We start from the raw sequence: 22,005 nt of genomic DNA, 5'->3' as shown, positions 1-22,005 counted from the left end.
CAAGCAGCATTCCTTTCGCAGAGACCGCCGTCCCGGAGGTGCGTCCTCCGGTCCTCCCCCAGGGTCTCGTACCCAATGACGGGGCCCTGGTCCATGGCCCAGAGCAGATTGGAGGACGCCTATCCTCGTTTCTGGGCGAGTGGACCAGGGTAACTTCAGACGCTTGGGTGCTGGAAGTCATCAGAGATGGCTACAAGCTAGAGTTCTGCCGACCCTTAAGAGACAGGTTTGTGCACTCTCCCTGCAAGTCTCCGGTCAAAGCTGTGGCAGTGCAGCAGACTTTGGACAATCTGATCCGCCTGGGTGCGGGCGTTCCGTTGCCAGAAGATCAGCTTGGCCAGGGACGTTACTCCATTTACTTTGTGGTACCAAAGAAAGGAGGTTCTGTGCAGCCTATCCTCGACCTCAAAGGGGACAGTCGGGCCTTGAAAGTTCGGCACTTCCGAATGGAGACTCTCCGCTCTGTTATAGTGGCAGTGAAGGCAGGGGAGGTCCTGGCATCCTTGGACATCAAGGAAGCTTACTTGCATATTCCCATCTGGCCTCCTCATCAACGCTTTCTGCGTTTTGCAGTTCTGGGCCGACACTTCCAGTTCAGAGCCCTCCCGTTCGGGTTGGCTACTGCTCTGCGGACCTTCTCCAAAGTAATGGTGGTCATCGCGGCCTTTCTACAAAAGGAAGGAGTACAAGTCCATCCTTATCTGGACGACTGGTTGATCCGAGCCCCCTCTTATGCAGAGTGCGGCAGAGCTGTAGACCGGGTGATTGCTCTTTTGAGCTCCCTGGGGTGGATCATCAACTGGGAGAAAAGCCAGCTGTGCCCGCCTCAGTCCCTGGAGTATCTGGGAGTTCGTTTCGACACCCAAGTGGGCAGAGTGTTCCTGCCAGACAATCGGATTGTCAAGCTTCAGGCTCAGGTGGACCAGTTCCTAGTAGACTCTCCTCTTCGGGCTTGGGACTATGTGCAGCTGTTGGGCTCTATGACGGCCACGATGGAAGTAGTGCCCTGGGCCATGGCCCATATGAGACCTCTACAGCACTCTCTGCTGCAGCGATGGACTCCAGTGTCGGAGGATTATGCTGTGCGCCTTCCCTTGGATCCAGCGGTGCGCAAGGCGCTGAGCTGGTGGCTGAGGACAGACAAGCTGTCCTCAGGAATGCCTCTTTTGACCCCGGAGTGGGTTGTCGTCACGACTGACGTCTCATTGACGGGCTGGGGAGCCCACTGCTTGGGAAGGACAGCGCAGGGGCTCTGGTCTCCTGCAGAGGCAAAGTGGTCTATCAACCTCCGGGAACTCAGCCATTCGGTTGGCGCTTTTGGAGTTTCTCCCGGTCTTGGCGCTGAAGCCAGTACGGGTCCTGTCGGACAATGCCACGACCGTGGCCTATGTCAATCGCCAGGGAGGTACCAAGAACGCCCCTCTAGCCAAGGAGGCCATGACTCTATGCCAGTGGGCGGAAGCGAACCTGGAACAGCTGTTGGCGGCCCACATTGCGGGAGTCATGAATGTCAAGGCGGACTTTCTCAGTCGCCATACCTTGGATCCCGGAGAGTGGCAGCTATCGGCTCAGGCGTTCTTGGACATCACGAAGCGCTGGGGCCAGCCGAGCATAGATGTAATGGCTTCATCGGCCAATTGCCAAGTGCCGCGCTTTTTCAGCAGAGGACAGGACCCTCGATCTCTGGGAGTAGATGCTCTTCTCCAACGGTGGCCGACGCGGGAGCTTCTCTATGTGTTCTCGCACTGGCCCATGTTGGGCAGGGTGCTAGACCGGGTGGCAAAGCATCCGGGTCGGATAATCCTGGTGGGTCCGGACTGGCCCAGACGTCCCTGGTATGCGGACTTGATCAGGCTCTCGGTGGACGGCCCTCTGCGGCTGCCAGCGGTGCGGGGCCTGTTGCATCAGGGTCCCGTGGTGATGGAGGATCCCTCCCCCTTTGGTCTTACGGCCTGGCTATTGAGCGGCAGCGTCTGAGGAAGAAGGGCTTCTCAGACAAGGTCATCGCCCCTATGCTGAGAGCGAGGAAGTGCTCTACTTCTATTGCTTACGCCAGGGTTTGGCGTACCTTTGCATTGTGGTGTGAGGCAGGCTCACTTTCTCCCTTCACTGCTCCAATTTCTTCAGTGTTGGCGTTCCTGCAAGAAGGTCTGGAGAAAGGCTTGTCGCTCAGTTCCCTTAAAGTCCAGGTAGCGGCTCTGGCTTGCTTCAGGGGTCGCCTGAAGGGTGCTTCCCTGGCCTCGCAGCCAGATGTGGTGTGCTTTCCCAAGGGAGTTAATCACCTACGCCCTCCTCTGCGCTCGGTGGTGCCTGCGTGGAATCTCAATCTAGTGCTAAGAGCCTTGCAGAAGCCGCCTTTTGAACCCTTGTCGAGGGCATCTCTGAAAGGCCTGACGTTGAAAGCAGTCTTTTTGGTGGCTATCACTTCAGCCAGACGAGTTTCCGAGCTCCAGGCGCTATCATGTCGGGAACCCTTCCTGCAGTTCACTGAGGCAGGAGTGTCTATTCACACGGTGCCTTCCTTCCTGCCGAAGATTGTTTCTCGTTTCCATGTGAATCAGCAGCTCTGCCTACCCTCCTTTCGCAGGGAGGACTACCCAGAGGAGTATTCTGCTCTCAAATATCTAGATGTGAGACGAGTCATCATCAGATACTTAGAAGTGACCAATGATTTCCGAAAGTCGGATCATCTGTTTGTGCTGTTTGCAGGTTCTCGTAAGGGTCTGCAGGCATCCAAGCCTACAGTGGCACGATGGGTCAAGGAATCCATTGCAGCGGCTTATGTGGCTGCGGGGAAGATGCCGCCTATCCAGCTGAAGGCTCACTCCACTAGAGCACAGGCGGCCTCGATGGCAGAGGCCGGGTCCGTCTCCTTGGAAGAGATTTGTAAGGCGGCAACTTGGGCATCAGCTCATACCTTCTCCCGTCATTACCGCTTGACTGTGGCTGCTCGGGCAGAGGCCCAGTTTGGAGCTTCAGTGTTGCGGTCAGGAATTTCTATGTCCCGCCCTGGGTGAGTACTGCTTCGGTACATCCCACTAGTCTATGGATTGATCAGCATGATGATATGGAAGGTAAAGTTATGTATCATACCTGATAATTTTCTTTCCATTAATCATAGCTGATCAATCCATAGCCCCTCCCAGATATCTGTACTGTTTATATTCTGGTTGCATTTCAGGTTCAAGTTTAGTCTTCAGTTCCTGTTCAGGAGGATCTTCGTGTTCAAGTTTTTTTTCCGATGGAATTCTTTTGGAGTTGAGACAATTTTGTGTTACAGTGAGCTGCTGCATTCCTCTTCCCTCCGTTTTACGGGGCTGGATTGAGACCTAAATTCTGCCGGCGCTCCCTCCCGCTTCGTGCGGCAGTAGGGTAACATTGTATCCCTCCCGCTTCGGCGGTGTTATGGTCCGCCAGCTCCTCCCGCGGTTGCGGTTGCAGGATAAGCCAGATCCCCCCCACATCGGCGGGTGTGGTGTCCCTCCCCCGCTCTGCGGGGATGAGCTGGATGGATTACCCTCCCCCACTTGTGTGGGGATGAGCTGGGTTGATTCCCCTCCTCCGTTTCGGCGGTGGTGAGCTGGGCAGAGTGTCCCTTTGTGGGTGTAATTCTCTAGGTGCTGAGTCCTGCGGATGGAGCTTTCATATCAACATACTGAGGAGTTTCCGGCAGCACATGACCACATATAGCAGTGATGGCGAACCTTTCAGAGACCGAGTGCCCAAACAGCAAACCAAAATCTAATTACTCATTGCGAAGTGCTGGTACTCGTTATGGGCGGGGTCACCACATATGACTCCACCCCATGATAGCCACACCCCCTTACACCAGCCTTGGCGCATATAAACAAACATCATTGAAAATATTATATTAGTATAGGAGAAAAAAATAACATGATTTTCTTTCATTATAAATCATTTCTGTAAGTTATTACAGCTCCAGTGTACCCAGTGCAAAATAAGACAGCAGATGTAAATTCTCAAATTGGACATATTCCAAACACTAAAATGAAAATAAAATGATTTTTTTCTACCTTTGTTGTCTGGTGATTTTGTTTTTCTATCCATATTGGTCCTAGTCGCTGAGTCTGCTGTCATCTGTTCTCTTAACTCTGTTTCCAGGGCTTCCTTACTGCCTCCTTTCTTCTTCATTTCTTGCCCTCCATCCATGTCCAGCAACCCTCCTCTCCCCTCCAGCCACAAATGTCCAGCCACCCTCCCCTCCAGCCACCCTCCTCTCCCCCTGCCCTTCCAGCGGCAGGCCTCCCTCCCACCCAGCACCAGGCCACCCAGCATCAAGCCTCCCTCCCTTTCACCCACCCAGCAGAGAGGCCATGCACCCACCCAGCACTCCCACCCAAGCACCAGGCCTACCACCCAGGCCTCCCTCCCTCCCACCCAAGCACCAGGCCTCCCACCCAGGCCTCCCTCCCTCCCACCCAAGCACCAGGCTTCCCACCCAGGCCTCCCTCCCTCCCACCCAGCACCAGGCCATCCACCCACCCAGCACTCCCACCCAAGCACCAGAACACCCACCCAAGCACCAGGCAGGCCTCTCCCACCCACCCAAGCACCAGGCAGGCCTTTCTCCCTCCCACCCAAGCACCAGGCCATGCACCCACCCAGCCTCCCACCCAGGCCTCCCTCCCTCCCACCCAAGCACCAGGCCTCCCACCCAGGCCTCCCTCCCTCCCACCCAGCACCAGGCCATCCACCCACCCAGCACTCCCACCCAAGCACCAGAACACCCACCCAAGCACCAGGCAGGCCTCTCCCACCCACCCAAGCACCAGGCAGGCCTTTCTCCCTCCCACCCAAGCACCAGGCCATGCACCCACCCAGCACTCCCACCCAAGCACCAGGCCTCCCACCCAAGCCTCCCTCCCTCCCTCCCACCCAGCACCAGGCCATGCACTCACCCAGCACTCCCACCCAAGCCTCCCTCCCTCCCACCCAAGCACCAGGCCTCCCACCCACCCAAGCAGCAGCAGTAAGCAAGCAAGCAGGCAGGCCTCCCACCCACCACTCCCACCCAAGCACCAGGCCTTGCTCCCTCCCTCCCACCCAGCGTGCACCAGGGCACCCTCCCACCCACCCGGCGTCAAGCATTCCTCCCTCTCACCCGGCACCAGCCCGCCATCCCTCCCTTCCTCCGAACCCCAAGAAATTTAAAAGTCTTCCCTTGTCCGAGTAGGCGGCGTCAGCATCAGCAGTAGCAGCGAAAAGCGTGCTGCTGGTTTGGCGCGTCTTCAGCCTTCCGTCTCTCAAGCTGTCTGGTCCCGCCCTAACAGGAAATGAGGGTGGGACCAGAGAGCTTGAGAGATGGAAGGCTGAAGATGCGACGAACCAGCAGCATGCTTTTCGCTGCTACTGCTGATGCTGACGCCGCCTACTCGAACAAGGGAAGACTTTTAAATTTCTTCGGGTTCGGAGGGAGGTATGGAGGCCGGGTGGGCTGGTGCCGGGTGGTAGGGAGGAATGCTTGACACCGGGTGGGTGGGAGGGCTAAGTTTCGGGTGAGGCGATCGGCGGCGCGTGTGCCAACAGAGAGGGCTCCGCGTGCCCTCTCTGGCACGCGTGCCATAGGTTCGCCATCACTGACATATAGGGAGGCAAAAGGATTGCTCTCTATCTCCACCTGCTGGTAGATGGACACAACCCACTAGTCTATGGATTGATCAGCTATGATTAATGGAAAGAAAATTATCAGGTATGATACATAATTTTACCTTTTCTCACACGATTGAACTTTCTCATTCAAAGAAGTATTTGATTGCTTCAGGTCAGACAGTTCTTGTTTAAAGCAAGTATTTACCTGAAGAAGCGAGGTGCTCAAGGTCTGGATAGCGTCCCACAGCGCTTTGAGCGTTACTACCGCTGGCCTTTGTTTCACCTCGAGGCCCATAGGAACAGCTCCCAGTGTTGGTGAGGGCAGGTGCGCATCCGTGCCTACTGCCCCCATTGATGGTATCTCCACTGGGGTAGAGAAATCAGCGGGTCCTCTCACTGCCACCAGTGTAGACAAACCAACTTCGGGTGAGTCAAACCGCGACTCCACTGCTGTCATCATTCTGTTACCCGGCCTTGGGGGTGGTAATTGAAGAGGCGGACTTAACGAAGCCGCTTCAATGCTGGGGTCCTCCCCGATATGGGAGGCACCGGTCAAAGCAGGCGTTTGCATAATCGGCGTCGAGATTCCAAATACCTCAAGCGTTGCTTGCCTAAGAGCGGGATTTCCTCCCAGGTTGAGAGAGGCTCTAACCCCGGATTTCCCTTTCCTTTTCCCCATCAAAAGAGGATGAAAAGGAAAATATTCTTAGCAGTTTCGATGAAGACGTCGGGAGTTCTCTGCACACGTCTCCTCACATAGACGCCATCTTGCCGACTTCCCCCTACATGCTGTTTTTATTGCAGGAGGTTGATAACATCCCTCCTTTGTTTCGTTATTGCCCCGGTCCTGGGGCGTTTGTTCTCTGTGAGGAAAGTTTGTTATATTGCCTTTTTTATTCACTCTGCTTTGGAAATTTCATATACTAAAGGCAGAGGGGTTGGGCGTCCTGGAACACCATGTTCTTTCAGTGTTCTCTTATCGCCACCTGCTGGTAAGCGGATACAACCCATCAGTTAATGGATTCATCTGCTGTGACTAAAGGAAAGAAAATTATCAAGGTAAGAACCTAATTTTCCCATTCTTTCATGAGTCCCATCACGTTTTCCGTGGCTTGTACATCTTGACAGTATAATTCTGATCTAACCTACAGGCAGTTTTTGATTGGCCTTCAGAAGCTATAGCCTTACTTTTGGGCAAAATATTCCAGTAAATTTATTTCCTTGACCTGACCGGTCCAGAACCTGTGGTTTTGTTCCCGTCAACCAGCAGATGGAGACAAAGGCTTGTATGATCTGTTCAGTTTGGGCACAGTGCAGCTACAGTCTACCACACCTTTGAACTAGATTTAGCCACGCTCGGACCACCTTTGGATAGTTCCAGGCCCTAGCTGAACATGCTAAGTGCTATACCCAATGTGGGGCACAGTGAGGAGTCTGTTCATTTTGCCTTAGTGATTCTGTACCTGCTGTGGATAGTAGCCCATCCACCAGAAAGAGCCTTTCAAGTGAAAGAAGGCTTCCCATGCTTTGGCAGCAGGGCAGACTAAGGTGGCAGCCATTTTTCCTCAGGCAGCTCAAACTTACAGTATGGCAACACTTATGTTCTTAACTGAGCTTGCTGACAATGTCTTGTGTAAGTTAGTAATCCATCACTAGTTATTCTCCAAAATGGAGAAGGTTATCCCCACAAGGGTGAGTGTAGGGGGAGGGTCATTTTCCTATTTCCCCCTTCTCTTACAAGATCCACAATGAATATGCATGATTATTGTCTTGCAATACAGTGCCTTTTTGGTAGGCAAATCTTTCATGAATATTTATTGTGACTGGCTGGGGTTTCTCCATGACAGGTTTGGGAACTCCTTCATGATTAGACTTTTGAAGCAAGTTTAGTTTCTTCTCGTATTTTTGCAATGGTTGATTTTCTGCTGTTCCACATGTGCATTCATTTCAAATTGTAGTTTTTCCATTGCTAATAACCTGTAGCCGCATGGTGCCCAAGTAGGGCATGTTATACTAGCCATCTATCTGCTGGTCGATAGACACAAGTTTGTAGCTACTGGACTGCTTTGGTAGGATTGAAGGAGAGAAAATTTTTCTCCGAGGACAAGCAGGCTGTTTGTTCTCACGACTGGGTGACGTCCACGGCAGCCCCCTCCAACTGGAAGAGTTTAAGAGCAAACTGAAAAACGTCTTGCGGGAGGTCCCGCGTGCAGGGCACACCCACCTTGCATGCGCGGCTGTCTTCCCGCCTGTGCGCTCCCGCTCAGTTTTTCGTTTTCCGCGTTTGGAGAGAGACTGCGTTGCGTCCGTCTCCTCTCAGCCCTCGGAAACCGATTTTAGCGATTTTATCGCTTTTTTCTTTGTTTCGTGGCGCCATTTGCTCTTTCTTTTCGTCTTCCTTAAAAGTAAAAAAAAAACAAAACAAAACCCCTGTTCCCCGTAGTTTTTAGGTTTTGGCTGCCTTAAGTTTTCTTTCGCCGCCGTCGCTGCATGTCCGCATTTTCCCTTTTTTATGGCTTTTTTCACCGCCACCATCGACTTTGACCTCGCCGCGGCGATTTTTCTGTCGATGACATCGAGGGTTCCCAGCAGCTTCAAAAAGTGTGGTCATTGCGGCAGGGCAATCTTGCTTTCCGACACCCACGCTCGGTGCCTTCAGTGCCTCGGGCCTGAGCATAATCCCAAAGTGTGTAAATTGTGTCTTGGCTTAAAAAAGCGGACACAGGTAACGAGACAAGCTCAGCGGGATCATCTTTTTGGAGCTGGGCCTGGCTCTTCCGCGTCCACGTCGACAGCTTCGGCACCGGAGGCGTCGACTTCGGCACCGGATATGGCATCGACCTCAGGAGAAGCAGGTACCACAGGCCCGAAGACCACCTCTCGCTGGGAGCAGTGAGCAGTCGAGTGGGCCTCTACCTGCCTCGACAGTTCCTGCTGTGCAGGCCCATCGGGACCGACCCTTTTCGGACCCGATCCCGAGCAGGCGTATGGATTCCACGTCCTCGTCGGTACTGTGGTGCGCCGATGACGTGCATCGCAACAAGCAACCTAAGCATCGTCATCGGTCACCCCCTTCTCATGGTACCAGGAGCTCCAGGGCGTCGAGGGACTCGGCCCCCGAGAAGCGTCGACGCTGGGAGGACCGCTCCCCCTCCATCCAGGACGTGTCGTTGCGTCGGTCGTCGGGCAGTCCGGTACCGCCTCCTGGCCTCGTGCAGATTCTATCTCTGACTTCTGCACCGGCCCCTCAGCTTTTCCCGACAGAGACCCTGGATGAGCACCTCCGGTCCATTCTTCCAGGTATCCTGGAAGGGATGATGCACCAGTCTCTCCCGGTGCAGGGGGTGCTTGCGCTCTCGGCACCGTCGATTGAAGCGCTGGTTGGCTCTGGCCCTGTGATGCGGTCGTCGACACCGGTACCGCTTGCGGCATCGGTGTCGGCCGCCACTCAGGTGGACTCGACATCGATGGAGGGAGCTTCGTCCTCCCCGGTGCGGGAATCCACCTCTCGATGTCATCGAGGACTGGGATCCTCTGAGTCGAGACGGGCCCAGTTTCGGACTGAAGTCAGGGAGCTCATGTCCGACACCGAGGAGGAGGCCTCGTGGGGGGGGGGGGGGGGGGGAGGAGGAGGACCCTAGGTATTTCTCTTCCGAGGAGTCCTGCGGTCTTCCCTCTGACCCCACTCCTTCACCAGAAAGGAAGCTTTCGCCACCGGAGAGCCTTTCCTTTGCCTCCTTTGTTAGGGATATATCTGTGAGCATTCCCTTCCCCTTGCTTACTGTGGATGAGCTCAGTCCTCGACTATCCATCACCACCAAGAGAGTCTTCCACTGTACCGTTGCACAGTGTCCTAAAGGAGACACTGCTTCAGAACTGGCTGAAGCCCTTATCTAACTCCACCATCCCCAAGAAAGCCGAGTCCCAGTATAGGATCCACAGCGAACCGGAGTTGATGAGGACTCAGTTGCCACACGATTCTGCGGTGGTGGATTCTGCTCTCAAGAGAGCCAAGAGTTCGAGGGATACCGCCTCGGCGCCCCCGGGGAGCGAGTCTTGCACTCTGGACTCTTTTGGGAGGAAGCCTATCATTCCTCCATGCTCGTGACCAAGATCCAGTCTTACCAGCTCTACATGCGGAACAATGTGCGGCAACTGGCGGACCTGGTTGACAAGCTTCCTCTGGAGCAGTCCAGGCCTTTTCAGGAGGTGGTCAGGCAGCTGAAGACGTGTCATAAATTCCTGTCCAGGGGTATTTATGACAATTGTGATGTTGCATCCAGATCTGCTGCCCAAGGTATAGTGATGCGTAGACTTTCATGGCTGTGCGCCTCTGACCTGGACAATCGGCCCCAGCAGCGGCTGGCAGATGTTCTTTGCCGGGGGGATAACCTCTTTGGTGAGAAAGTCGAGCAATTGGTCGAACAGCTTCACCAGCGGGAAACCGCCCTCGTCAACCTCTCCCACCGGGCGCCTTCAGCATCTACCTCATCAGGTAGACGGTTTTTCAGGGGGAAAAAAGACTGCGTCTTACGCTTACCCTAAGCGTAGGTACAGTCCTCCTTCCCGACAGTCTGCCCAGGCTCAACCCCAGTGCGCTTGTTCGAGTCAACAACGTGCGAACAAGCAGGCCCCTGTGGCTCCCCAGCAAAAGCAGGGGATGGGCTTTTGACTGGAGCCTGGAGAGTATGGCCACCGTAAAAGTGCCCGTGCCAGACGATCTGCCGGTCGGGGAGAGGTAAAAATTTTTTCACAAAGGTGGCCTCTCATAACCTCTGACCAGTGGGTTCTCCAAATAGTGTGGTGCGGGTAAGCCCTCAATTTGATCTCCACTCCGCCAGATTGTCCACCGGGAGCTCAGTCTTTCAGCTCCCACCACAGGCAGGTACTTGCAGAGGAACTCTCCGCCCTTCTCAGCGCCAATGCGGTCGAGTCCGTACCACCTGGGCAAGAAGGGCTGGGATTCTATTCCAGGTACTTCCTTGTGGAAAAGAAGACAGGGGGGATGCTAGACCTGAGGGACCTGGTCCGAGAAAAGTTCAGGATGCTTTCCCTGGGCACCCTTCTTCCCCTGTTTCAGAAAAACTGGCTATGCTCCCTGGATTTAAAGGATGCTTATACTCACATCCCGATACTGCCAGCTCACAGACAGTATCTGCGATTCCGTCTGGGAACACAGCACTTTCAGTATTGTGTGCTGCCCTTTGGGCTCGCCTCTGCGCCACGGGTGTTGACAAAATGCCTCGTGGTGGTTGCGGCGTTGCTGCGCAAGCTGGGGTTGCATGTGTACCCTTATCTCGACGATTGGCTAGTGAAGAGCACCTCGGAGGCAGGAGCTCTACAGTCAATGCAGATGACTATTCAACTCCTGGAGCTATTAGGGTTTGTTCTAAATTATCCAAAGTCCCATCTTCTTCCAGTTCAACAACTAGAATTCATAGGAGCTCTACTGGACTCACGGGCGGCTCATGCCTACCTCCCCGAGGTGAGGGCAGACAATCTTTTGTCCCTCGTTTCTTGGGTCAGAGCGTCTCAGCAGATCACAGCTCGGCAGATGTTGAGATTGCTGGGCCATATGGCCTCCACAGTTCATGTGACTCCCATGGCCCGCCTTCACATGAGATCAGCTCAATGGACCCCAGCTTCCCAGTGATGTCAAGCTTCGGGGAATCTAAAGGATGTTATCTAGTTGTACACAGTGTTTCTCAATTCCCTCTATTGGTGGACAATTTGATCCAATTTGACCTTGGGACGTCCCTTTCAAATTCCTCAGCCACAAAAGGTGCTGATGACAGATGCGTCTCTTCTGGGGTGGGGAGCTCATGTCGATGGGCTCCACACTCAAGGAGTTTGGTCCCTCCAGGAAACCAGTCTTCAGATCAACCTCCTGGAGTTGAGAGCGGTCTGCAACATGCTAAAGGCTTTCAGAGATCAGCTGTCCAATCAAATTATTCAAATTCAGACAATCAGGTTGCCATGTACTACATCAACAAGCAGGGAGGCACTGGATCTCGCCCCCTGTGTCAGGAAGCCGTTCAGATGTGGCTTTGGGCTCGCCGGCACAGCATGTTTCACCAAGCCATCTATCTGTCAGGTGTAAACAACAGTCTGGCCGACAGGTTAAACAAGATAATGCAACCTCACGAGTGGTCTCTCAACTCCAAAGTGGTACGTCAGATCTTCCAAGCGTGGGGCACCCCCTTGGTGGATCTCTTCGCCACTCGACTCAATCACAAGGTCCCTCAGTTCTGTTCCAGGCTTCAGGCCCACGGCAGACTAGCGTTGGATGCCTGTCTCCTACATTGGGGCAAGGGCCTCCTGTATGCATATCCTCCCATACCTTTGGTGGGGAAGACTGCTGAAACTCAAGCAGGATCGTGGAAGCATGATTCTGATCGCTCCCTTCTGGCCGCGTCAGATTTGGTTCCCACTTCTTCTGGAGTTGTCCTCCGAAGAACCGTGGCGATTGGAGTGTTTTCCAACCCTCATTACTCAGAATGAGGGGGCGCTTCTGCATCCCAACCTCCGGTCCCTGGGTCTCACGGCCTGGATGTTGAGAGCGTAGACTTTGTCTCCTTGGGTCTTTCGGAGGGTGTCTCCCGAGTCTTGCTTGCTTCCAGGAAAGATTCCACTAAAAAGAGTTACTCTTTTAAATGGAGGAGGTTTGCTGTCTGGTGTGACAGCAAGGCCCTAGATCCTCGCTCTTGTCCTACACAGATCCTGCTTGAATATCTTCTGCACTTGTGCGAGTCTGGTCTTAAGACCAACTCCGTAAGAGTTCATCTTAGTGCAATTAGTGCTTATCATTATCGTGTGGAGGGTAAGCCTATCTCTGGTCAGCCTTTGGTCGTTCGCTTTGAGAGGTTTGCTTTTGTCAAAGCCCCCTGTCAAACCTCCTACTGTCATGGGATCTCATCGTCGTTCTCACCCAGCTGATGAAACCTCCTGTTGAGCCACTGAATTCCTGCCATCTGAAGTACATGACCTGGAAGGTAATTTTCTTGGTGGCTGTTACTTCAGCTCGTAGAGTCAGTGAGCTCCAAGCCTTGGTAGCTCATGCTCCCTATACCAAATTTCATCATAACAGAGTAGTCCTCCTCATGCACCCTATGTTCTTGCCGAAGGTGGTGTCGGAGTTCCATCTGAACCTGTCAATTGTCTTGCCAACATTTTTTCCCCGTCCTCATACCCGCCCTGCTGAACGTCAGTTGCACACATTGGACTGGAAGAGAGCATTGGCCTTTACCTGGACTGGACAAGCCCCCACAGATAGTCCGCCCAAATGTTTGTTTCTTTTGACCCCAACAGGAAGGGAGTTGCTGTCGGGAAACATACTATCTCCAATTGGCTAGCAGATTGCATTTCCTTCACTTATGCCCAGGCTGGGCTGGCTCTTGAGGGTCTTGTCACGGCTCATAGTGTTAAGAGCCATGGCGGCGTCAGTGGCCCACTTGAAGTCCGCCACTATTGAAGAGGTTTGCAAGGCTGCGACGTGGTCATCAGTCCACAAATTCACATCTCATTACTGCCTCCAGCAGGATACCCGACGCGACAGTCGGTTTGGGCAGTCGGTGCTGCAGAATCTGTTCGGGGTTTAGAATCCAACTCCACCCCCCTAGGCCCAGTTTTTATTCTGTTCAGGCTGCACTCTGTGTTGTTCTTCGTAGGTCAATTTTTGTTATGTCCTCGCCGTTGCGAGGCCCAATTGACCCTCTTTGTTGTTTTGAGTGAGCCTGGTAGCTAGGGATACCCCAGTCGTGAGAGCAATCAGCTTGCTTGTCCTCGGAAAAAGCGAAAGATACATACCTGTAGCAGGTATTCTCCGAGGACAGCAGGCTGATTGTTCTCACCTACCCTCCCTCCTCCCCTTGGAGTTGTAATTTCTTTTCTTTGCTACTGTATTTTAACGGAGCGGGAGCGCACGGGCGCGCATGCACGGTGGGCGTGCCCCGTGCGCGGGACGTTTTTCAGTTTGCTCTGAAACTCTTCCGGTTGGAGGGGGCTGCCGTGGACGTCACCCAGTCGTGAGAACAATCAGCCTGCTGTCCTCAGAGAATACCTGCTACAGGTATGTATCTTTCGCTATCAGGTAAGACAGAACTAATGTCTTGGCATGGTGGGGCGGGGACAGGGCAATGTATTTAAAGGTGCATTTAAAAGTTTTAATGTACTGTGTACAAATGCCCCTAATGTGTTGGCATATGAGCCACAATCTCACCACCTTAAATATTTGTAAATGTTACCTCAGCACGTATGAAACAGATACATGGCATTCTAATCTCATTAGTGAAGTTTACACCAGTGGGCCTTAGAAGCTACATTTTAAACATCCACTCCTTAGCATCCCTTTGGACTGGCCCAGCAAGTGGCTGACGGGTTGTGCACTCCTTCGAGCAGGTGGAGATTGAGAATTCTGACTCGTCTGAGAGAGCCAACAAGAGCCCTAGCTAAGTTGAGAAGATACCAGTATTCTCAGTCTGCAGCAGGTGGAAGGTGGTGAGCCCTGTCAGTCTCTCTTCTTTCTACATTGTTCTCTTAGTTTGTTCTCTGTTTCTGGTTTAAAAGAAAGAAAGGAACCCCCCCCCCCCCCCCCCCCATGTCTCTGTGCACCTTTTGCTCTGTTGCTGGGAACCTAGATTAGAGGCAGAGTTCCGAGGGGGCTCCTTGTTGCCTTGGGGGTTTCGCACCCAGAGGGCCGGGTCCCTCCACCCAAGTCCTCCCTGCACTTTGCTCACTGTGGGTTTGTTAGTGCCTCAGACTCTTTGAGGGAAGAGTTTCAGAGCATAGGAGAGGCATCCGTGTTTTCTCTGTGTTAAAAAAAAAAAAAAAAAAAAGCAGTCAAAAGCCCTTAAAGATAAGGGCGGCAGACAGGCAGAGTGGCTCTCCTCTCTATTTCTAGCTTTCACTGGTTCTAGGCTCCTTTCTGCAGTTCGCTAGTGGCGTTTAAAAAAAAAAAAAGCGGGGAGTACAAGCTGTGTCGCAGCTATCCTGCTGGCGTGGCAGAGAAGCTTTGGCTCTGTGGGGATGAGCGGGCTTTGTAAGTTTTGCACCATGATAGAGGGAGTGTTGGGTCCAGGCCCCTCTACCGCGGTTTTAAGTTCCTCCGGGGGGTTGACTCGGTGATACACAGTGAGGTGCCTGTGGTTCTTGTTTTGGCAGGAACCGCCGCCATTTTGTCAATGATCTGTCTCCTGCGCCCCTCCTCCTGGGCAGGCTCAAACTGGAGGGCTTTCTCTTCTGCCTGCCAGCTCTGAGGGAGGATTTCCCCTGGAGTATGTTATGCAACTGTACAAAGCCTTTTTGTTGCATGAGTCGAATCCCCATTCCACTTCTGCAGAAAACCTTGGATAAGGTCAGGTTGTGGCATCAAAAAGGCCTAGAAGGTCCTGGAATCTGGACAAAGGTTTGGATTCAGACCCAGAGCACGACATGCCCTGCCTTACAGACCAGGAATCTTCTCAAGGGTAATGCCTTAGGGGAAGACTTGGGTCATTTAAGTTCTGAGATGGATTCCCTTATCCCTCTGGAGGCTCCTTCTGTGCTTAGGATTTTTCACAAGGAAGATCTTCAGTAATTAATTTCCTTGGTATCTTCCACTTTACGTTTCAAAGAGGAAGAACCTTCAGCTTCGGTGCCTTGCAAGGTGGACTGCCGCTTAAAAGGAGTCTGCAAGCCAGGGAGCACTTTTCCCATGCATCAGGATATCGTAGATGTAATTCAGGCTCAGTGGGAGGCCCCGGACTCAGTGTTCAGACCTGCCAAATTAATGGTCCATCTTTATCCAGTCCTGGAAGCTGACATTCTTTTAACGCCTCCTGTAGTAGATGGTAGTTTCGGCATTCATGAAACGCAATACAGTGCCTGTAGATGGGGGTGATTACGGATGTGCAAGATGGCGGCTGGAAGCGTTACTCAAAAGTAGTTTTGATGTTTTGGCCTTAGCAGTGCAAGTTGCCATTTGTGGGTCCTTGGTAACTAGAGCTTGCTTTCGGGGTCTGAGAAGGTGCTTGACAGGCTTTTGGATGACTTGTCTTTTATAGACTCGGAGGTGGCTAAGCTGGAGATGGGTTCAGCTTTTTTAGCAGACGTCCTCTACAATCTGTTGCGAGCGTTGGCTAAGTCTATGGCTTTGGCAGTGGCCGACAGGCAATCTCTTTGGCTGAGAGGTTGGTTGGCGGATGCCGCTTCTAAGTCTAAGCTCAGCAAGTTTCTTTTCCAAGGGTTTGTTATTCGGTGAGGATTTAGAAAAGTTGTTTGCAGTGTATGGGGAAACTAAGGTCCCAAGACTCCTGGAAGACTGTCCTAATAAGTCGAGTTGTGGTCTGTTCTCGGGTAGGAGTCAAGGACGTTACTTCCAATGCTTCTGGTCGGGCAAGGCAGCTCCGGCACAACAGTCGCGCTTCTTCAAAAGAAATCAGTCCTTTCATTGGGCTTGTAGAGGAGGCAAGGATTCAGGAGTCTCTTTCCAGTCTCCCATCCCTCTCAATGAGGGTGTTGGGGCCCAGCCTCTGGTTCCTGTGGGAGCCCAGATTACCTCCGATCAATGGGTCTTAGAGGTTATTCGAGAAGGGTACGCCTTAGAGTTTGGGCCCCCCTCGTCAGACGCATTTCTGGAGTCATCTTGCTGATCCCACTCCAAGGCAGCCATTGTCAAGGGTACTCTGGGAAGGCTTCTCAGACTCCAAGCCGTTTGTCCCGTTCCTGCAGCAGAACTCACAGGGGCGGTATTCCATTAATTTTGTCGTACTCAAGAAGGAAGGTTCATTCTGAACGATTCTGGATCTCAAAGCAGTCAGTTGGGCTCTCAAATTCTTTTCCTTTCGTATGGAGACCCTCTGGTGATTGTAGCAGTCAGGCCTAGAGAGTTCTTGACTGCTCTAGATCTGACAGAAGCTTATCTTCATATCCCGATCTGTCCGTTACACCAGCGTTTTCTGCACTTTGCCATTCTCGGGCAGCATTTCCAATTTCAGGCTTTGCCATTTGGCCTAGGAACGGCTCCCCAAACCTTTACCAAAGTGATGGTGGTAGTGGTGGTGGCTCTCAGGGATTTTGGTTCACCCTTACCTGGATGACTGGCTCATCAGAGCCAAGTCTTTCCGGGAGAGTCTCCAGGTTACAGAGGGTTGTTCAGTTTCTCCAATCTCTCGGTTGGGTAGTCAACTTCCAGAAGTCGTTGGCAGCCCTCACAGTCCCTGGGTTACCTGGGGATTCGCTTTGACATTCAGATGTTGGGTATTCCTTACAGAGGCTCAGGTTATCAAGTAGCAGCCGCTTGTTTGCCAGTCTTTTTGACCGTCAGCGAGAGGCTATCTTCAGGTCCTAGGGTCCATGGCGGCTACGATAGAGGCGGTGCCCTGGACCAGGACCCATATGAGGTTGCTTCAAAGGTCCCTGCTGTCCAGGTGGCCCCCCCAGGGGGGGGTCCTCTTTGGAAGAAACTGCTGCTTCTGGTACAAGAGTGAGGCAGTCTCCTTTGGTGGCTTCGGACGTCCAACCTATCCAAGGGAATGCCTCTGGATGCTCCACAGTGGTTACAACGAATGCCAGCCTGAAGGGCTGGGGAGCCCATTGTCTGGGAGAATATGCACAAGGAATGTGGACGCCAGAGGAGGCGACCAGCTCGATCAGTCTCTTAAAGACGAGGGCAATATGCTGGGTACTGCAAGCGTTTTCTTTCCCCTCCTGGAAGGACAACCAGTGCGCATCATGTCTGACAATGCCACGGTAGTAGTATATGTGTATCATCAACTGGGTACAAGAAGTCTTCAGCTGGGCGGAGATTCATCTTCTGGCGCGCTCGGCTGCTCAACTAACAGGAGTAGAAAATGTACAGGTGGACTTTCTCAGCCAAAATGTTCTGGATCCCGGGCAGTGGGCTTTCAGCGACAACGCATTTCAAGCAGTGGTGCATTGCGAGGGGCCTCCGGTCATGGATCTGTTTGCCTCGGCGGCCAGTGCGAAGGCTCTGGGCATTGATGTGCTGTTCCAACCATGACAGAGGGGCTTACTGAATGCCTTTCCTCTGTGGCCTCTGATAGGTCACCTAATCCAAAAAGTAGAAGCGCACAGTGGTCAAATGGTTGTGATAGCCCCGTACTGGCCTTGCAGACCCTAGTATGCCAACCTTCAGAGCCTGATCGTTCAGTCTCCACTCAAGTTTTTGGAGGATGCGGGCTGTTGGTTCAGGGACTGGTAGTACATCCAGACCCTGGTCGATCTTTGTCTTATGGCTTGGCTCTTGAGTGGGCGAGGTTGACTAAGAGGGGTTACTCAGCAGGGGTGGTAGCCACTTCTTTTAATTATGTTCAGACTTGGAGAGTGTTTGAGGTGTGGTGTGGCAAATTTGTATTTCCCCCTTTTGGGCCTCCATTGCGCAGAGTCTGGATTTTTTGCAAGGGGGGCTCGAGAAAAGGAGGACGGAGCCAAACCTAAGGTTCAGTTTGCGGCTTTATCCTGCTTTAGGGGTCGGGTCCAGGGTAGGTCCTTGGCTTCTCATCTGGATGTAGCTAATTTTTTAGCAGGGGGGGGGGGGGGGGGCGGCGGCAAGTCTTGTCCGGCCTCCCGCGCAGTCTATTTTTCCATTGTGGGACCTTAATTTGGTTCGACCTTGTCGCGTTAGCCTTTTGAACATTTGACTTCCTGTACTTTGAAGGATTTGATTCTCAAGGTGGTTTTTCCAACTGTGCTCCACTGCCCTGACTCACCAGAATGGCCACTGTCTCGATCTTATCCTCTCCTCAAACTGCTCACTCTCCCATTTCTGCGCCTCACCTCTTCCCCTCTCCGACCATCATCTGATAACTTTCACACTTAAACACCCTCCTCCCCAGGCACGTCCAATCCTAAGCAACACGTTTAGGAATCTTCAGGCTATCGACCCTTCGACCCTATCCTCCAGCGTCTCAAATCTCTTCTCTACCGCTGTTGTATCCAAGTCCGTCAGTGAGGCTGTCTCGGCCTATAACACTATTCTCTCCTCTGCGTTGGACACTCTCTCGCGCCTCCCATGCCTCGTCCTGTAAAACGTACCAAACCCTAGCCTTAGCTGACCTCTACAATCCGCTACTTACGTTCCTGCGCCCGCTCTGCCGAACGCCTCTGGCTAAAATCTCGTGCCCGTGCTGACTTCATACATTTCAAATTCTTGCTGACCTCCTTCCAGTCTGCTCTTTTCCTCGCCAAACAGGACTATTACATCCAGTTGACAAACTCTCTTGGCTCAAACCCTCGACGCCTCTTCGCCACTCTCAACTCTCTTCCCAAAGTGCCTTCTCCTCCAACCCCCCCCTCACTTTCTCCCAAGACTCTAGCTGAGTACTTCCACGATAAGGTCCACAAGATTAAACTTGAATTCTCAACCAGTTCACCCCCACCTCTCCCTCCCTTAGTCCATTCTCTCAACCCCCCAACCCCGTCTCCTTTTCTTCCTTTCCTGAAATCACTGAAGACGAAACTACACTCCTCTCTTCCGCAAAACTAACCACCTGCTCCTCTGACCCTATTCTCACTCATCTACTCAACACTATCTCACCCACTGTCATCCCTTTCATCTGTCATATCCTCAATCTTTCACTTTCCACTGCGACTGTTCCCGATGCCTTCAAACATGCCGTAGTAACAACACTCCTAAAGAAACCCTCATTGGACCCTACCTGTCCCTCCAACTATCGCCCCATCTCCCTCCTCCCTATCCTATCCAAGATGCGTGACCGTGCTGTTCACCATCGTTGCCTCGACTTCCTATCATCTAAAGCAATTCTTGATCCACTTCAATCTGGCTTTCACCCCTGTCATTCAACCGAAACGGCGCTTACCAAAGTCTCCAACGACCTGCTCCAGGCCAGATCCAAAGGGCTTTATTCTATCCTCATCCTTCTTGATCTGTCTGCTGCTTTTGACACAGTCGATCACAGCTTACTCCTCAATACGCTATCCTCACTTGGTTTTCAAGGCTCTGTTTTTTCTTGGTTTTCTAATTATCTCTCCAAACGTACTTTTAGCGTACACTCTGGTGGAACCTCCTCGTCTTCTATCCCGCTGTCAGTGGGTGTACCTCAGGGATCTGTCCTGGGACCTCTACACTTCTCCATTGTGAAGATGAGGCTTCTGCTCCCACTCTCCATCAGGCCTCACTGGCCTATGGCCTCTGAACAGGACTCCAAACAGTCTCTTCCCAGCATCCTGAGAAATCCAACCTCAAGCTCCTGGGCCCCTTTCTCACTCAGGGTGAGCTGGTTCTCAGTATGCAAATTGTATGCAGATTAGCATGTTATCCTTTCAAGCTCAGGGTGACCTGGTTCTCCAGAGGCAAAATTAAACAGGTCTTACAAACAGCATATTCAGGCAATTTTTTATTCCAGCCCCTGGGCACAGTTCTTCTAGCTTAAATACTTTATACATTTACATATCTTCACACTGAGCCTCCCTACACAAATTCCTGGGCTCAGCATTAACCTCAATACTTTGGGGACTTCTAACCCCAGGCTTTGCAGCCTGCTTCTCAGTACTGGGACACACAGCCCTACTTCTTCTTTGGACATCCAGTCCTTCCTTCCTTGGACATCCAGTCCTTTCTTTGAACACACAGTTCCTCTAAGTACTGAGGCTACACAGCCCAACACTAATGCTTTAGGGATTTCTTACCCCAGCCTGTTTTTCTTCCTTGAGCACACAGTCCACCACAAGTCCCTAGGGTTTAGCCAGTTCTTTCCAGGGGGATTCTCTCCTTCTTCAGCTAACAGCTCTCTCCTTTTCCTTTCACATCTCAGGTGGGGTATAAAGTGGTTAATTAGCTACACAGGACTCAGCCCATAACCGCCTGCACCTGTGGACCTCCAAGGGCTCTCCCCGGTCCTAGCGACCTCCCATCTATTCTAGCGCCCTCTAGTGGCCTACCCCAGACATCCTGGACATTTTTAGGGGAACAGCGCCATCTAGGGGCCTGCCCCGGCTAGGACAGCCTCTTATTTATCACACCATCTGTATACTTCTTCGCTTGATACTCTGATCTCATCCCATGGTTTTCAGTATCATCTTTACGCCGACGACTCCCAGATCTACCTCTCTACACCAGAAATCTCGGCAGGCATCCAGGCCAAAGTTTCAGCATGCCTGTCTGACATTGCTGCCTGGATGTTTCACCGCCATCTGAAGCTAAATATGACCAAGACCGAGCTTCTTTCCACCTAAGTCGACCTCTCCTCTCCCCCCTTTCTCTATTTCTGTGGATAACATGCTCATCCTTCCCGTCTCATCAGCACATAACCTTGGGGTCATCTTCGACTCCTCCCTCTCCTTCGCGTTACATATTCAACAGACTGCTAAAACCTGTCGTTTCTTCCTCTATAACATCACCAAAATTCGCCCTTTCCTTTCTGAGTATGCAACCAGAACCCTCATCCACACTCTTATCACCTCCCGCTTAGACTACTGCAACTTGCTTCTCACAGGTCTCCCACTGAGCCATCTCTCTCCTCTTCAATCTGTTCAAAATTCTGCTGCACAACTAATATTCCGCCAGTGTTGTTATGCTCATATTAGCCCTCTCCTCAAGTCACTTCATTGGCTCCCTATCCGTTACGCATTCAGTTCAAACTCCTCTTACTGACTTACAAATACATTCACTCTGCAGCTCCTCAGTATCTCTCCACTCTCATCTCTCCCTACACTCCTCCCCGGGAACTCCGCTCACTGGGCAGATCTCTCTTATCTGCACCCTTCTCCTCCACTGCTAACGCTAGACTCCGTTCCTTCTATCTTGCTGCACTGTATGCCTGGAATAAACTTCCTGAGCCAGTACACCAAGCCTCATCTCTGGCCATCTTCAAATCTAAGCTAAAAACCCACCTCTTTGATGCTGCTTTTAACACCTAAACCTAACCCTTCATCTGTCTCCTATCCCTGATATGTCCTGTCTGTCCTAACCCTTATCCCTTACTTGTCCTGTCTGTCGTAATTAGATTAAGCTCTATTGAGCAGGGACTGTCTCTCCATGTTCAAGTGTGAAGCGCTGCGTACATCCGGTAGCGCTATAGAAATAAGTAGTAGTAGTAGTAGCTAGGAGAGTTTCGGAGTTGTCTGTCCCTGTTTTTGGAATTCGCAAAGGACTGAGTGGTTTTGAGCTCGGTTCTTTCCTTCATTCCCAAGGTCTTGTCATGTTTTCATGTTTCTCAGGCGATCATTTTGCCTGTCCTGGGGTCTTCGCCAGGGTTGGAGGAGCAATGTCGCCTCAAGTGTCTTGATGTTAGGAGGGCTGTCAAATTGTTTGATTCTCACATAAGAGTTTAGGCAGACAGATCACTTGTTTGTGCTCATTGGGGTATCCCGGAAGGGGCTGGCGGCATCAAAGCCCACTATTTCTCGTTGGCTAAAGGAGGTTATTACTTTTGCTTA

At 52.3% G+C, this 22,005-nt stretch overlaps 1 protein-coding gene across 4 annotated transcripts in view; it reads left to right on the top strand.

Annotated features, from left to right (window-relative positions):
* The window catches only part of HNRNPH1 (heterogeneous nuclear ribonucleoprotein H1), a 262,634-nt gene that overhangs the window by 35,328 nt on the left and 205,301 nt on the right, over window positions 1–22,005 (top strand). The gene's annotated exons all lie outside the window — the stretch shown is intronic.

Source organism: Microcaecilia unicolor, chromosome 8 (genome assembly GCF_901765095.1).
Source record: "Microcaecilia unicolor chromosome 8, aMicUni1.1, whole genome shotgun sequence".
In the NCBI taxonomy this organism is placed as follows: domain Eukaryota; kingdom Metazoa; phylum Chordata; class Amphibia; order Gymnophiona; family Siphonopidae; genus Microcaecilia; species Microcaecilia unicolor.
The sequence above is the reverse complement of the archived record's forward strand: the minus strand, read 5'-3'. Positions and strand labels throughout refer to the sequence as shown.